This window comes from Corvus hawaiiensis, chromosome 7 (assembly GCF_020740725.1).
Source record: "Corvus hawaiiensis isolate bCorHaw1 chromosome 7, bCorHaw1.pri.cur, whole genome shotgun sequence".
Classification (NCBI taxonomy): Eukaryota; Metazoa; Chordata; class Aves; order Passeriformes; family Corvidae; genus Corvus; species Corvus hawaiiensis.
Window position 1 is genome coordinate 21,730,171 of NC_063219.1, and position 16,767 is coordinate 21,746,937.

General features: G+C 36.1%; 1 long non-coding RNA gene across 7 annotated transcripts in view; it reads right to left on the reverse strand.

Annotated features, from left to right (window-relative positions):
- Nucleotides 1-7,583: 7,583 nt before the first annotated feature.
- LOC125328654 overlaps nucleotides 7,584-16,767 on the reverse strand; it is a 110,177-nt gene continuing 100,993 nt past the window's right edge. For 3 of the 7 annotated variants that reach the window (XR_007204792.1, XR_007204795.1, XR_007204791.1), the window contains exon 6: nucleotides 7,584-10,175. This is a non-coding gene — a long non-coding RNA (uncharacterized LOC125328654). The other 4 variants (XR_007204794.1, XR_007204793.1, XR_007204797.1 and 1 more) reach the window with 4 other exon arrangements.

The following is a 16,767-nucleotide window of genomic DNA, read 5'->3' on the forward strand; positions in this document are numbered from 1 at the left end:
TCATCTAAAGCATAAACCCCGTCTCTTGATATCATAGAGGTTTTCTTTTTCTTTTTTTTTGGTATATTTGGCAATCTTCTTTGTAATTAGGCATTTTAGTTAGTAGGACACAACGCCACATGAAGTGGAAACCTCTAAAACTCAGTACAGTTAATGGAGACAAGTATAAGGATCCAATGGCACAGAGGACAAAGTACTTTAGTGGATACATATCAGGTAGTAACATTGAATCAAGTTGAGATTGCTTATTTTTTTTCCATAATTTGTGTATTTGGTGCCCATGTTATGATAGAGAGTGAGCAATACAACCATGCTGACAAGCAAGAGGGCAGTACTGCTGCCAGAGAAAGCAGCTTTGCTGGTGCAGCCCAGCTTCTGGCTCTGCAGCACTGACACCGCACAAGGGGCCAAAGGAAAGAATACATGAAAAAGCCTTTTTTGTCTGCTCTGTATCTCTTACCCTTTACTTAGTGTTAGATTTATTTTTACTTATATATCCATATTTACTAAATGCAGAAGAGTGATTGAACCATTATTTGTTTAAGAACTGAAAATATTTTCTATCTGTGATTTCTAGAAGAGCGTTTAAGGAATTTTCAGGCTTAAAACAAATTTAAATTTCTAATCTTCAAATCACTGCACAATCAAATATATGAATACATAATTACTGAAACTTGGGTATACATTTCTGTATGTATCTATAAAGTGTTACAAGAAAAGCATCAAGTCAATGGGTTTCTTTCACGTGATTTTGACAGAGATACTTGAAACTCAGATTTCTTTGTGCCTAGCAAGAACACTTATGTATGTGAAAGAAACAACAGCTGTTTGCAGCTTATCTAAAAGATTATGAATAGATAAAAAAAGATATTTTTCATCTCTCATATAATCTCCAAATGAATAATCAAGAACATTGTGACGCAAAGGGCAGTGGATGAAATTCTTAAACATCTTAATTCAATGGGAATTGTATTATTGACTTTACAGGGACCAATATTTTAACTGATACATTGAAGTTCCAACCCTTATGGAAATGCAACAGGCAGGTCATTAATCATAACCATGTAGGGTTACACTAGTGCAAAACTGTACAGACTTCTGATATGAAAAGTTATTGTTTTCTTTGTACCCATGGGAGGGTGTGGTGATAGTACTCACAAAAAAAATTAAATTAAAATGGGGCTTCTTATTCAGGATGGAAAATGTATGCTGATTGCAGCAAGAAGTGCTTCTTTTTTTTCTTTTCTAGAGAAATACAGTTTTGAACAGCCTAAGCCTGAACCTAAAAACATTAGCTTAATTTCTTCATATGTCCTACAGCTCTTATATCAACAACCATTACTTTAAGGTTAAGACACATACAACACTAGATATGAAATCAATATAGATTATTTGAAACAGAAAGGTTATTTTAAATTATGGCTGTTCACAAATATGTTAAATCTTTAAAACTGAAAGTATGCACTTTTGCAAAAGAACTATGAAATGCTGTTAGTAATTTGGAAGCACTACCTGCTGATAGCCAAAATATCATAAGGGAATATTAAATAACTCCTGAATGACAGGATTCATTCTTCATCTTCCATTGCAAATTTTTTGAGGTACAAACTTAATGATTTTCAGTTTTAAGAAAGTACTATAAAATGTTTTATTGGATGCTAATAGTAATTACAGTATTTCTGTAACTGCCAAACTATAAAGATAGGAGAATAATAATTACAAAAATAAATGCAGAGAAAATTAAGAGAATAGTTCAATAGATTTTCAAACTGAATTTTTGATATGCTATTTTTCTAAAGAGTCGTCTATTACTGCTTTTACTATTAAACATATTCTTAGATAGTATGACGATCAGAATAATATAATTATCCAGGATGACAGACAGAACTTTGAAAGATAAGGATAGCTGAAATATTATTGTTTGTTTCCAAACTTGAAACAAGAAAAAATCTTTAATATGCTTTGCAGGCTAAAAAGATATATCCTAGAGAAAATATTTCTCCTATTAAACTGAGATGGAGTAAGTATGCTGGGATATAAAAAGAAGTTCTTCTCCACCAAATTGTAATTATTTACAGCATTCTAAATTTCTTTTGTAACATTCAAATAAAATCATCTTATTCACTGAGAAAGTATTCAAATACGCAAAATTTTGTCATATATCTTGAAAATTTTAGGTCAGTTTTGAGCTGTTGCTAAAACCATGAGGAGACTATGTCAACATATTGTAGGAAGGCAGACAGAAAATAAAAACCTGGTGTAGTTTTATGAAACCCTTTGAGGGGATATAAAGTAAAATACAGGCAAATCCTACACGTGACTAGTCAGTCAGGACAAATGCATTAATCTCTATTCTGTCTACAGATTCATCTACAGTCTTCATCAGCCAACCTCTTCACTTACACACAGTTGTAAAAATAGCTTTTAGTCTGAAACACTGAAAAAGATGACAGCTGGAAAAATGAAACTTGCTCAGGGATTCTATGATTTTAAAAGGATATTATATAAAATTTCCAACTCCAGTGGGAGGAAAGCAGTCTTCATTCTGCCCCATTTCCTTTGGGCAGTAATAAGTGCTGTAATTGTTTTTGTCCTTAGTTTACCAATGTGCATTTCTGCTACCAAAAAAAAAAAAAAGGTGACAGAGGTATTATACCATTGTGCTTTCATTAATAAGTATAGATGCAGGTCTCATACTACTATATAAGTACAAAATGCTTTAGCCATGAACCCGTAGAGGAAGATGCCTGCAGTGAAGACAACTTCAAAACGTGGCAGCAGTGTTTCACTATGGCCAGGCAGATAATGAAATGTCATCAAGTAGGAATAGTAAGAAGCAAATAAGATAGATTCAAGTACCCAAAATAACCAGTGGGACAAAAGTTCTTTTCTGTATATGTATTGTTGCTTCTCTCTGAAAACGTTACTCCTTTTAAAAAATGGCCACAGGGAAAAAACCAGGCAGAAAGCACTGTTTTAGTTTTGGTGCAGGTGACCCAGTACTTCCAAGATGTGTTTTTGCTCCAGTTGAACTCCCTCTTTGGAATGCTGCTCAGGCAGCTGGTGGATCCTGCCACTGCATGACTGCCACTGCAGCCATGCTCATCCATCAAACTCAAGGAAAAGGCCTCTGAGATTTCAAAGTCTGGTGGCTTAGGTGCAGACTCAGCTTCAGGGATTTGATACCGTTTTTAGGTAATGTTACCTCCTCCTCTGACACATCTGCACTTTTAATTACTTTTGAAAATTACTTTAAAATATACTTTATTATTTGAAAATTTTTATGGTTGGCCATAGAAGTTAAGTAAAGATATTGCAGTGCTGTCATTCCGAACCATGGCATTGCCCTCTTCAGAGAATTAGGGTAGCTCACGTAACAGAGCATATAGAGGCTGCTTCAATCTTCACGCAGGAATTACATGATAGTTACACCATGAAAAAATTTGCTTTTGTAGTTTTTCGATTGTGTGTTTCAAAATAGTCTCTTGTGAAATGGTCTTTCTCTGCTGTTGCTTTCTTGATGGTTTTTTTGATTGCTATGTTAAACAAAAGGCATCAGGAGTTAAAATGAGTTAAAAGAATAAAAGGGGATTACTTTAAAGGAGGATTATGAGGGGGATTCTAAATCTACCTATATAAATAAGGACTACAAATGTAACCCAGTGTATTCATTAATCTGATTGGGAGAAATAATGTAGCAGCCAGCTGAGTAATATTGAAATTGTTTTCTTATACTGTGCACTTTATCAAATGCATGCAAAAGAACTCCAACTCTATCCAGTGTCACCTTGACACATATGTTGGTGCAACTGGCCTGAAGAAGGGGTATTTGGGAAGTGAATCTGTAAGCTTTGTTGTAAAAAATCTTTCTGTCCTTCATTTACACAGATAGACTGATAGAAACAGACTATGACTAATTTTGATGACTAATTCAACTAATGCTCTACAAGCTTTAGATTTCTTTCTGTTCTTCGCATTATTTGACCTCTGTTTATGGCTATGCCATCTCCACTGGAATTCTGGACATACAGGTGGCTTCCCTACCACTCTACCTTGCCTGCTTTATCTCCCTAAGATGGTGCCATTAGTAAAAGGCAAGAATTCACCAAGATACAATTACTTCTGGCGTAGAAATCAACAAAGATGACATCAATGTGTGTAACAGTTTTGGAGCATGTGCTTCTATGAGGTAAATGGCTCTGCATTTAAGGTAATACTGGAAAAAATACAGCTACATTCTTACTGCCATCTAAATCCACGTCACTGTGCATCTGAATTGCCCATCCTGCAGTTCAGAATTTCTGTCTATGTAAAAGATGAGAAAAGAGAAGGCACAGTGATTTGAGAGGTGTATTTGACTAGAACTGGCCACCTATGTCCAATCTGGAAACTGGGGTAGCCACAAAGATTGATTTCTTCCAAGCATGCTTCTGTCAGTAGGAGAGGGCAGCCTGAAAAACACTACCCTGATATTTGTGAAGAGCTTTCAGAGCCCCATGCTCAGCTGGAAATGCTTTGAAAAGCAAACTAGCTGTGCTGCATGTCTGAGGGAAGCAGAAGACAACGGCAGTTACCTTTGAAAATTTTCATCTTAGGAGGGCAACTTGAATAGCAGAACTCAGAAGCCAAGTACTTGATGAAGTGTTTTGATTCACCTTTTGCTTTGTCTTTTGATTCCTATAATGTAAATGGTAAGATTAAAAAATGAACTAGAAGATATAACTAGCCCATCAATTAATGAGATACAGGAATCCAGCTGATGACATTTTTGTGTTTTGCCTCTATTCTGGCAAATAGATTGGCAAAGTCTTTAGTTAGCACTAAATTCAACTGGGTAGTTTAAAAGACTCCATGATGATCATTTAGCTCAGGACCCATTCCAAACTTACGCAAACATGAAACAATTGCACAATGTCTAAGAATGAAGATTCCTGAAGCAATAAAAGTAATTTAATCCTGACATTCAAAAAACATGGAATGGCTGTATTCCCAAAGACAATTTCCTTAATAGCCCAGTAGCTGTAAACCACTGTAGTCTGTGGATTTGAAATCCAATTTTCTTCCTTTTAATTGTTATATAGCTGTAGCAACAGGTCACATGGTCTTTTCTCTCTTTTCTTCCGTGGCCAATAAACCATAATATATTTACAGTGATGACTTAAGTGCCTTAAGTGACACTTAAGTCATGGCACTCAGCTGAAACCAGAACCGATGGAAGATGGAATGGAAAATAGCACTTCTAGTTGTCTTTCTTTTTGTAAAGTTTCCTTTCAGAAGAGGGATCTGAGGCTATCTGTTTCATCTTGCACTCTATGTGTAAAAATCTGAATTATCTGAAAAATTATCATATGCCTATTTTATGTGAGTACTTAGGTATCTATTGTCATGTAAACCATGCTCAATACAAAAAAAAGCTGTATAACTTCACAAAGTCATTTCCAGTGGGGTTTTTTAGTACTGGAAATAATAGAATTTAACATATTATGGATTTCCATATTTTTGCCTTTGATTGAGATACAAACTTTAAGTATTTTCAACAGTTCTGTCCCATCTGGGTGCTCTGGTGACTAATGAATCCTGTACTTGGGCTCTGGTCTTTCCCTCACTATGGAGCGGCACTAGTAACATCTAGACCCTGTATGTAGTTGCCTGGAACTTTTAGATTCTTAATAGCTGACAGGTTTACTTTTATCAAATCTGGCTAAGATTAGTCTTTGTGTTTAAAAAATCACTGTGAGGAGGGCAGGAAGCAAAAACTTTAGAATAATTTTCTTGATATCCTTAAGAAATAGCGTTAAAACAGTGGTGCTAGTACCGCATTTCCATAGCCTATTCTTTACATATGGTGATTGACTTGTGGACCTTCTTCTTTGTGGAGACTTTGTTCTTGGTGTCTTTGAAAACCTTTCATACTTTCATATTCTGGTGACACCAGTGATCTTTTCTGTTGACTTGCTGGCAAGAAGCTGTGCATCCAACACTTAGGAAATGCAAAGCTGAGAATTCCTTTCCCCTCCTTACTTTTCCTGTACTTACAGCTTCTTCTGGATAGCCCTTGCTGCAGAGATCCTTCCTGTCTAGTTATATCAGCATGAACTTCTTAGGCAGGTCAGAAGGGAGCAATCTTTCAGTTAAGTGGTGATGTGTTTTGTCAAGTGATATATTTCTTTGGTGTATGGGGGCTGTGACCTAAATTTTGACATTTTAATTTTTTACTCTTCATCTGTTTTACATGTGAAGCTCGTGTAGTCAAGTAATTTCTAAACCATGTGGGTTCTGCTGTTGGAATGAAAGGTGGGTTTTTTTGTCCATTAAGTATTGTTTCTGCTCACATAGCAGTTATCAATAGTTTTTTGACAAATTCTTGCCACAATTCTACTGGAGATCGACACTCTTGTGTGATGTTCCTAAACATGCTTAACACGTCCTTCTTGTTTGGAAAGTTGCCAGCAGAAATATAATTTCTGTTTTGGATGTGTGATGTGCTGAAGTTAATGGAAAGCTCTGCATGTTTTGCAACTCTCAAAAGTCTTAAAATAAGCCTTTAATGTAGCCCTTTAAAATAACGCTTTAAATGTACGGAATCAAACTAAAACCATATGTTAGTCTATATTTGTAACTGTTTTTCATAAGACCATATGCAGAGAGAGATTCTACTAAAAAAATGTAGCAACAAATATATCTGTGTGCTTAGTTGTTGGGGTATTATAAACGGCAGTTTTGGTTTATGTCAGTTTAGCATTCATTCTTGCAATCCCTTTTCTGGTTACGTGTATTTTTTTCCTCAAAAGGTACCAGTAAAGACAGTGAACACTTTTTTTTTTGTTAATTTTTTTTACCCTGTAAGTAGACCATGAAGCTTTGGTGAGACAGCCTGTCAATCTTGTGTAGAATTTTTGGGAGCCCCTGGTTCAGAAGGTCAGTGTTGAAATTCTACTCCAGTTCACAAATGTATGGTCATATGCTGCCATCTGTCTGCTCTGCGGCTGGGAGTTAATAGTGCACCATTAATGTTATGTACCAAATTGCAGCTATTTTTTGTGTTTCTGAAAAGCTGTTAAGACTTCTGATTCACTGTCTTATCTCATTTTAAATTAGTTTTTTGGTCTGCTTTGGCTCTTCATGGGAAAGCAAATTGTAAGGCTGAAAGGTTTGACATCCCCAAAACAATGCCATTCTTAACATTTTATAGAATGCAAGAAGAACTGAATTAGTGTTGTCTGTGATATCTGTCATTCTCACAACTATTTTTGTGTCAATGTACCACCATATTCCAAAATACTATATGATAACCTGAAATGTTAATTCAAGCCAAAGCCTGTGATGGACTTTTTATTGACTCATTTATTGTAAAAGTCTTGAGACTGAATTGGGACTGACTAGCAACCTGCCAATTCTGTATATTAAAGACTATTACACATTATTATTTTGACAAAGATTGTAAGGGAAGAAAGAAATGGCATGTTGTGGTTTAAACCCTGCTGGAAAGTAAGTACCATGCAGATGCCTACTTGCTTCCCTCCATGTCTACCCCCCCTGGTGGGGAAGAGAATTGGGAAAAAAAAGCAAAACTCATGGGTTAGACAAGAACAGTTTAATAATGGGAAAAATTATAACAACATTAATTATAATAATAATAACAACAATAATAATAATTATTATGAAAATGAGAGAGAGAGAGGAGTAAAACCCAAGAGAAACAAGACACACTTGCTCACCACCTGCTGATCAATGCCCAGCCCATCCCTGAGCAGTGATCGGCCCCTCCTGGCCAACTCCCCCCAGTTTCTGCACTGAGTGTCACCTCCCACGCTATGGAATATCCCTTTGGCCGGTCTGGGTCAGCTGTCCTGGCCGTGCTCCCCCCAGCTCCTTGTGCAGCTTCTCACTGATGGAGCATGGGAAACTGAAAAGTCCTTGGCTATGGGTAAGCACCACTTAGCAACAACCAAAACATCAGTGTGTTGACAAAATTGTTTTCATATTCAATTGGAAGCACAGGATTGAAACAGCTACTATGAAAAAATTAAGTCTATCCCAGCTGAAACCCAGACATAGCACAATATTTTTGTAAGTTTCATAAATTGATTCAATTTTTTTTACAAATGTTAACATTTCAATCTTGCTTAGGTGCCATTGTGTCCATTTGAAGTTACAGTACATGACCAAGTACATGGTGAATACGAAATACTTTGCATAGTTCACATCACATCTGTTAGACCATGTCAACAGTAAGAAAAAATTTGATAATTTCAAATTAGAAAAATAGATAATATGAAAAATTTTGAAATTTATCATTTTCAACCTTGAAATTGTCAATATTGTCTTAAATATTTATTACTTATAATTGTACTGTATTTTAGTGAATTCATGTCTTCAAAAAATAAGAAATGAAGATATGTATTTTTCAGGCAGGAGGACTAGTTTCTATGTAGATCCTGTGTCCGAGGTTTTTATTTATACTCCAAACTATTTAACCAAAAAAAAAAAAAAAAAAAAAAGAAAAAAAGAGGTGTTTGTTTTTCAAATACTAAACATTTACAAATCTGCTTCAGACATTGATTTCCTTTATCTAAGCCCTAGATAACCCCTTCAGATTAAAAGCAAAGTTATTTGTTATTGCAATAATCATAAAGAATAACAGTTACATTTTCTAAAACAGGAAGGCAACTTGGAAAACTGTGCATATATTTTCCTTGTAGTCAGCCATTTCATGACAGTAAAACAAATCAAGAGAATATATCTTTTATAAAATGCGGGTTTGTTATTATTTAAACTATAATTTTCCCACATAAACAGCGTTGTGCAGTTTACACATATGCAAAAACACTTGTAAAATTGAGTGATTAATGGAGGATCATCATTGACATCAAACTGTAGGGGAATGAATTCTGTATCATTATGTTCCTGTGAGGAACATGAAGGTAATAAAATCACCATTTATTCTGAGGTTTTTTTAGGGACACATGCTCTTACTACTATTGCTAAATTTAATACACAGGCTGTTTTTAATTAGGAAATTAAACAGTTTTTAATTTTGATCTCTTTAATGAGATTTATGAATGCTTTTCAGTGAAGACTGGTTTTGTTTCAAAATAGTTCCGCTTCCTGCAAATAACACAACCAAGTTGTCAAAGCACCTTGATCATTACTGATTTAGAAGAAGGTAATTTATTAAATATAGGATTAAATATAGTAGGTTTGTTGTTATTATTTAATATACTTTTTTTCTTTCCAAGTAGATCATGTTCCTTAAGTTTCTTATATAGGCATTATGAAAAATTCACGACAGAGACCTGTAAACCCTGGGGAAATGTTATTCATAACAGACCTAAATGGTATAATTTTAAGTAATCTTTTTACAAACCGTATTTTTAGTGGTACTCACCCAGTAACTCTGTCTCAGAGTATTTTTTCATGAAAATCATATGAAAGGTATTTCTTTCCTAGCTAGAGCTTGATTCAGAATGCAGTACCTCTAGCAATAATAGCTTAAGCAGTCGCTTGAGTGCCTTCAGTGTTTAAACAGCTGCACAGTCAATTTAACTCAGTATAAAAGTATCCACCATCAGATAGTCCATTTTGGTTAAACAGACAGTGGATGTTATGCAGTCCGAATTGCTGGGAGGATAAATCACATAATCAAAATGTGATTCTAAATAATATGACTCATCTGAAACTGCTTAATCCTACCTTCTGAGGCCATTGTAACAAAAAAGATGATTATATTGTGTTTATCAAAGCCACTGAGAGTAGTACAATTTTCTGTGGAGATTGTGTGCTTTTCCTTTGTTCCAGGTTTAATTTGGTAAATTCATGGGTAAATTTGCATTCTTTCTGCTCAGTAGATTCTGCATGTACCACTACTTAAAATTACTGTAAAAACTCAAGAAGATGTCCAGCATGAAAGTCTGAATGAGGACTTCTCCTTGAGGGATTCCTGCTGCCATGATGTCAGTGAAGATTCTTGCATCCTTAGCCTTGTTTTCATCTGTTCTTCATTTCTAGGTAGCCTTTTAACAACACATGTCTAAGCACTCGTGCTCATGATGTGGTTGTAGTTGTCGATGCAGTGTTCTGAAAATTAGGGATCACAGCCGAACGAAGACTTCAGTAGTGGATTTTTTTGGTTTTTTCCTGGCATCAGAAACTCTGCTAGGAGATTTTCATCAGTGCTAGGAATTAAATCAGCAGAAGGAGTTACAAAGATGGGATGAAATTAAATGAAATTAAATGAGACAGAATAAATTTTATACCCATGGGAAGCTTCACAGTTTCTGGGTTTTCTCTTCGATTCAGAGTGAAAACTTTCCCAGCAGTATGAAATTTGAAAAGTCTGACCAGTTTTGAAGTAATTTTGAAGTGTGTTCTCAAAAAAGTTCCCAATTACATGAATTTTTTTTTCTCATCTCTTCTGTTTCCTATGAAAAAAAAGTGTATTATTCTTTAATTTTCCTTCCAGTCTTCCTTCCAGTTTGTCCCCTCAAACTTGCTCCACAGTTTGCCTTCTGCCTAAGTACTACAACTTGTCCTTTCTTTCATGATGCAATCAACTACTCATACTGTGTTGAAAGCATGATGAGTAAATGATACTGTTTAATGTTCTTATAAATGTCTATAATTTTATCTGTGAAAATAATGCAATTTCACTGAATGGAGGAATTTATCTTCTAGTACCAGTAAGGGAACTCTCTGATTTGCGTGTGACAGAAGTCCATAAAACAGATCGAAGTGCCATGTTGTTCAGAATGGTTGAATGCATCTTTCTGCTCAAGAAAAGAAAGAAAAAAATGGAAAAAAGATCTGTTTTCAGCTAACTGTATTTCAGCAATCATAATCCTTTGATATTAATCTGGATGCTCAGGGTCTCCAGCAACGCAGCAATCCCCTTTGAGGATCTAACTGTCCTCATAACACAAATGCTCCATTTATTTTTCTATTTGGTTTCAGCCTCTGAAACAAAAGCTGGACTAGAAAGCCCTTGCTAGAAAGAAAATCCCTGCTGGAGAGGCACTGCTAAGAAATAGTGTCTCATTAAGTTTCCCCAAGACTTTAATCTTGCAGTTACTAGTGGAAAACTCACAAAACAGCTCACAACTCTCCCATCCTCAAGCCTTTAGAAGTGTAATCCATTTATAAAACAGACTTGGTTGCTCCTGTTTCCTTTAATGTGGGTAGCCTCTTTGTCTCATGTGAGTCTGCTTTCCATCCATTTGTATGCTTCTCTCTGAAAGTGTGAGACCAGGTTATTAGTAAATGAGTGTTCTTGTCAGGCTTTCCAGAAATGCTGTACAGATGAAAGTTTAGGTCTGTTATATGAAGGTTAATACTCCGGCCTGATAATACTGGATGGGCTGGAATAGTAAGTGCAAGAAACAAACAAAAATATCTCAGTTGTACTTTAACCTTGTTAGAACCAGAATGGTTGTACCATCAATGTGAGTTATCTAGTGGTGTGATAAGAATAAAGAGCGATGTCAATATGGAATATGGTATACCTGACAGGCACTTAAAGGAAGATGAAGTTCACATTTGATAGATGCTATTAGTAAAACTTCACAGGCACCCTTTAGCCAATCTCCTGCCATATGACTTCCTGTCCTACTGCCCAAATTCAGTGGAACTAAGTGAGAATTTTGAATGTTCAGTGCTGGAGAGAAGAAAGTCATAAGCCAAGAGAGGGGCTGCCTCTTCCCTGACTTCATTCTCTCACCTTCCTCCAAATTCAAATTTTATAGTATAGCAGTCCTTTCAGCTCACCTGTCAAATTCCTGTTATTTTTATCTGTCATGTTTATATTGATAAGGTGTGTAATCCACCTTTGCTGCTTGAAAATAAGATGGTACTCATCTCTGGGTAAGTAGGTCAAATCCAGCTTTTTATGATTACTGACATTCCCTTTATGGCCCTGTTGTACTCCTGTCAGCTGTAGCACACATGTAGAAGCATTCAAGGTAACAATAAAGATAGATGGGATAATGGCTGCAATCTGCTTCTGCACTGAGATGTAGTGCCACTGCTTTTGCAGTGCAGGTCAGCTTCCAGTGGGCACACCGAGCATCATCATTTATTCATTGATCTCTGGTTTGAATGAGTAAGTATTGAGACAGAACTATATGTCTGCCCAAGGTGCCTCCTTATCCTGGAGATAAGGAAAGCTTGCTTTGCTGTAAATCAGAGTTTTCTATCTTCAGGAGAATCAGCCCAGTGCCTTCCAAGACAATTAAGAGCTCTGTGGAAATACATGAAGTAAATGTACTTCATAAAAATACAGGAAATAAATGAAGTACATTATCAATTGCTGTTTTTTGGCCTCATGGGTAACCTAGGTGTTTTGCACATTCTTCTTGAAGAAAAGGAAAAAATCCCACACTGAGTAACAAATAATTTGTTTCATATCTATAGTAATAATAGTTTTAAGTTTCTTAGACTACTAGTATTTTGGTCCTTTTAATGTAAATACTGTATTATATATGTGGTTGCCTACCAGGTGTTACTTGTCATATTTTTTAACAAAGGTGTAACAAGGATAATGATGGAAAAAAAATACACAGAAGGAAACCAAATACAGTGTGTCATCTCTTACAAATTTTTGAGTCTCAGGTGTCAATTGCTGCAGGTCTTATTCATCATAGACATATTTTCCTATTTTAAATACTCAAAGTTCCCTAAAACTTACTTATTTTTGGTGCTGAGAGACCTAGCTAGTTTTATTTCTATTCCTACAGAAAAGAGGGGAACCTATCGAGTCTAGAAAAGGCGATGGTCTCAGAATTATATATATTAGTATAGTAAATATTATTAGTAAATAAATACCAGTTTTCTCTACCAAATATAGTTTTAAATTGTTCTGATTTTCATGTTTATTTGATTTGGGCCATTTAAAGTAACTCTGTGCACCTTGATCTAGTGAGAATGTAATGTAGAAAAGAAATCAGGCTAAATAAAGATAAATAAATAAAGTAATTAACAGTACTCTGCTTAAAAAAGAAAGTGAGAAAAGGTAAAACAAGCATCTAAAGAAGCTGTTACCCAGTTTAACACATCAGGACATGAATTTCCTTTCATTTGACACATGTTCTGACAGCAAGTGGCAGCTATTGGAAATAATAATCCTTAATAGAATATTAGCTTGAATGAAAATAATTTCCCATTAGAAATTGGTAATTCTATTCCTAAAATTCATCAGAGACAACCCACATCTTCTGAAAACAATACAAAGCAATCTCTGACACTAAAAGTTATGATTAAAAATTAACAGTTCAAGATCAAGTCATCGAGCTTCATTCTCATGTAAAAAATTTTTCAATACATTTACTATTCTATTCACATAGAATGTTTAAAGTTTTCTCTCCTGTTAATTATGCCTGTGACTTAAGGCATGGAAATGACTGTCAATTTTTTCATTTTCTTCTTCTTAAATCATAGTGTTTTTCTTTGAATTACTGCTATTCAACAGAAGTGAATCAGGGAGTGATTCAGAGAAGGTTCCCTTGGTATTTCATAGGAATGGCAGAAGTCTCTTCTCAAGTTAGTACAGTACATAAATGAGGAGTAATAATGTACTCCTCAGTGCAACTACATCTGTAAATAAGATCAGATTCTGAGTATACAGGTAAAGAGACCAGGCAATGGCTACAGATCAGACTTCATTTTAAGGAAAGAAACAGAGTGGACGGGGTATCTATGTAGCTCTCTGTAACTACATGTTAGTAAAATCAAAAAAAAGAGGGTAACCTTTTGAAATTCAACAAAAGCAAATTCAGGCCCTGCACCTTGGGAGGAATAAGCACACACATCAGCACAGGCTGGGGGCTGACCTGCTGAGAAGCAGCTCTGCCGAGAAGGACCTGGAGGTCCTGGTGGACAACAAGCTGTCTGTGAGCCAGCAGTGTCCTTGTGGCCAAGAGGTCAATGTTGTCCTGGGATCCATTAGGAAGAGCATTGCCAGCAGGTCTCCTCAGCCCTGGTGGGGCACATCTGGAGTGCTGTGTCCAGTTCTGGGCTCCTCAGGACCAGAGGGACATGGAGGTTCTGGAGCGGGTCCCGCAAAGGGCTACAAAGGTGAGCAGGGGTCTGGGGCACCTCACTCACAAGGAGGGGCTGGGGGAGCTGGGCCTGTTCAGCCTGGACAAGACTGAGAGGGACCTCATCAGTGTCTGAAAGTGTCTGAAGGGAGGGTGTCAGGAGGATGGATCCAAGCCCTGCTTGGCACTGCCCATCAATAAGGCAAGAGGCAGTGGGCAGGAACTGATGCACAGGAAATTCCACTTGAATGTGAGGAAGAACTTTATTGTGAAGGTGACTGCACTGGAACAGATTGCCCAGAGATGTTGTGGAGTCTCCCTTGCTGGAGATACTCAGGAGCCACCTGGACACAATCCCAGTAACGTGCTCTAGGGCACTCTGCTTGAGCAGGCAGGTGGACCTCAGGACCTGATGCTCTCCAGCAGTCCCTTCCAGCCTTACCCATTCTGTGATCCACTTGGCAATGTGTTTACTGGTTTGCTACAAAGAAATAGTACATGTTGTCTTACCTTCAGTGTTATGTATAGAAAATGCTGATAAATACTTCTCATAGAATCACAGAGTCATAGAATTGTAGAATGGTTTGTGTTGAAAGGGACCTTAAAGACCATATAGTTCCAACCCCCCTGCCGTGGGCAGGGACACCTCCCACTAGACCAGGTCAGAGCCCTATCCAACCTGGCCTTGAACACTGCAAGGATGGGGCATTTAGTAACTTTTTCTCTCACTATGCTCTCCAGAGGGTTTTCTTCCCGCCTAAAGCTTTTGGACCGGTCATTCTTAAAATACAGTTTTGCTGTTAGGTGAGGGTGCCCTCTTATGGAGACTGAGCACAAAGTCCTGGTGATGTTTCCAAGACTTCTTAGTGGGCTTAGTAAACTTGGTGTATTTTACAAAACAACACAGTGGGCGCAATAACTACAGCAGGTAGACAAGTAACAAAATGTTTAATTTTTTTTCTTGTCTGGTTTAATTAAATGTTTAATTAAATGTTTAATAAAAGTAGTGACTTTCTTTGAAATAAGCATCTTGTTTCTTCATAGTAGGGTCCTATGAAAATCTTTCTCTTTATGGTAGTTTTGCCTTTGACTTCAATAACAATTAAATTTCTCTTTCAATTTCAAGCATAAATTGTGCAATTAAAACTGATCGAGAGAAAAATTAGTCAACATATGGAGAAAAAAGACAGTAAATGTGAATGGCTGGGGTAAGACTTGATTTAAATTAATAAATTTTGAAAAGCACCTAATCTTTGCCCACATTAATTTTCAATATTAATTTATTAACACACACTTAGGCTTTAAGTCAGAATACAGATATGTATTTCATATAGTAGATCCAACTTCATCTGCATTACTATGTGTGTTTTCACGTTGGAAAATGCTTACATTGATGTTGCTGTGAAATGGAGATTTCTACAAACCCATTTTATGAGTAGAAATATTTTCTTCATTTCATAGTAAAAACTTGTTTATTATTAAATATATATTTCTTCGTGTTCTTTCGCCTCTAAAAGTGCTTATAAAATGGCAAGTAGAATGCTAGTAATATTTTTCATCTATCCACAATTTTCTGGTCTGTTATATTCCATCCTCTCAGGTATAATAGATGTGGCAGACATACACAGCAATGCAGAGGATTTTCCTTCTGGACACATCAGGATAATGTGACTGGAAATATACGTGCAAAATCCATGTCACATCCAGGTGAGTTTTGATGCTCTAGTGCAGGACAAAAGAATCAGTTATAATACTGAAATATTGTATTAATATTTCTATTAATAGCCAAAATTAAGCAGTGGTTTAGATATTTGTGTGCAGATGAATTGCTTACCCAAGGTTTAAACAAAACACATTTTTCTGCAAAATACATTTTTCTATCCACTTTGCCTCATCTTGTTTTTATTGTGAAATGGCAAAAGAATGTGTTTCAAAAGTAAAATCAATAATCAAATGTTGCAAGTGCCAAGCTATCCAGTGATGTTTTACAATAAATTCTTAGTTTGATCTCTCTACAGTGCTGGCTTAGTCACTCATATTGTAACCAAAAACAAGCAATACAAAAGGTGTTTTAAAAATACTAATTTTCTTTAAAACTTATTACAGTCAACAAGTCAAGAAGTTCAATTCAGCCTCCTGTAAACAGGATGTATTTCTAAATGGCAATTCCAGTAAAATAAGATAAATAAATCAATATGCAAGTCTTGAGCAGGAAGTTGGAGCCCACTGTTGGTGAGCTGTTGAAAGAGGTGAAAGAGTGAAAGCAGGACATTAATTCCCTTAATTCAAACCATTGTCTTGAAACAGTGTTTTCTGTGCATCCTCTGAGTCCACTGACACTGCAGCCCAGTGAGACCTTTCAGGTACTGCTTCTACATTGCTTTGGAATGGGTGTACTACAGGAAAATCTGTAATTGGAAATTTTGACTGCTGCTTACTTTTTCAATTTTTTTTTTTTTATAAAGTTAGATAATTTCATAGCCATCTTCTAATTCGTTAGCAGATTTTAGAAGATCTTAATGTGTCACTGATAATAGTCCACTATTTCTGTAGTTCAAGCCAGTGGTAGATACACTGTGGAAGGGAAGAGGAATCATGGAGCCAGCAACACATAACTTTGTACAATTAGTAAAGAGTTTGGTGAAACAGCACTTCAGAACACTGTACTTTTGGCTTTATGGCTATTTATTTACATACTATGTATTTCGGGACATATATTGTCTATGATAATATTGACACA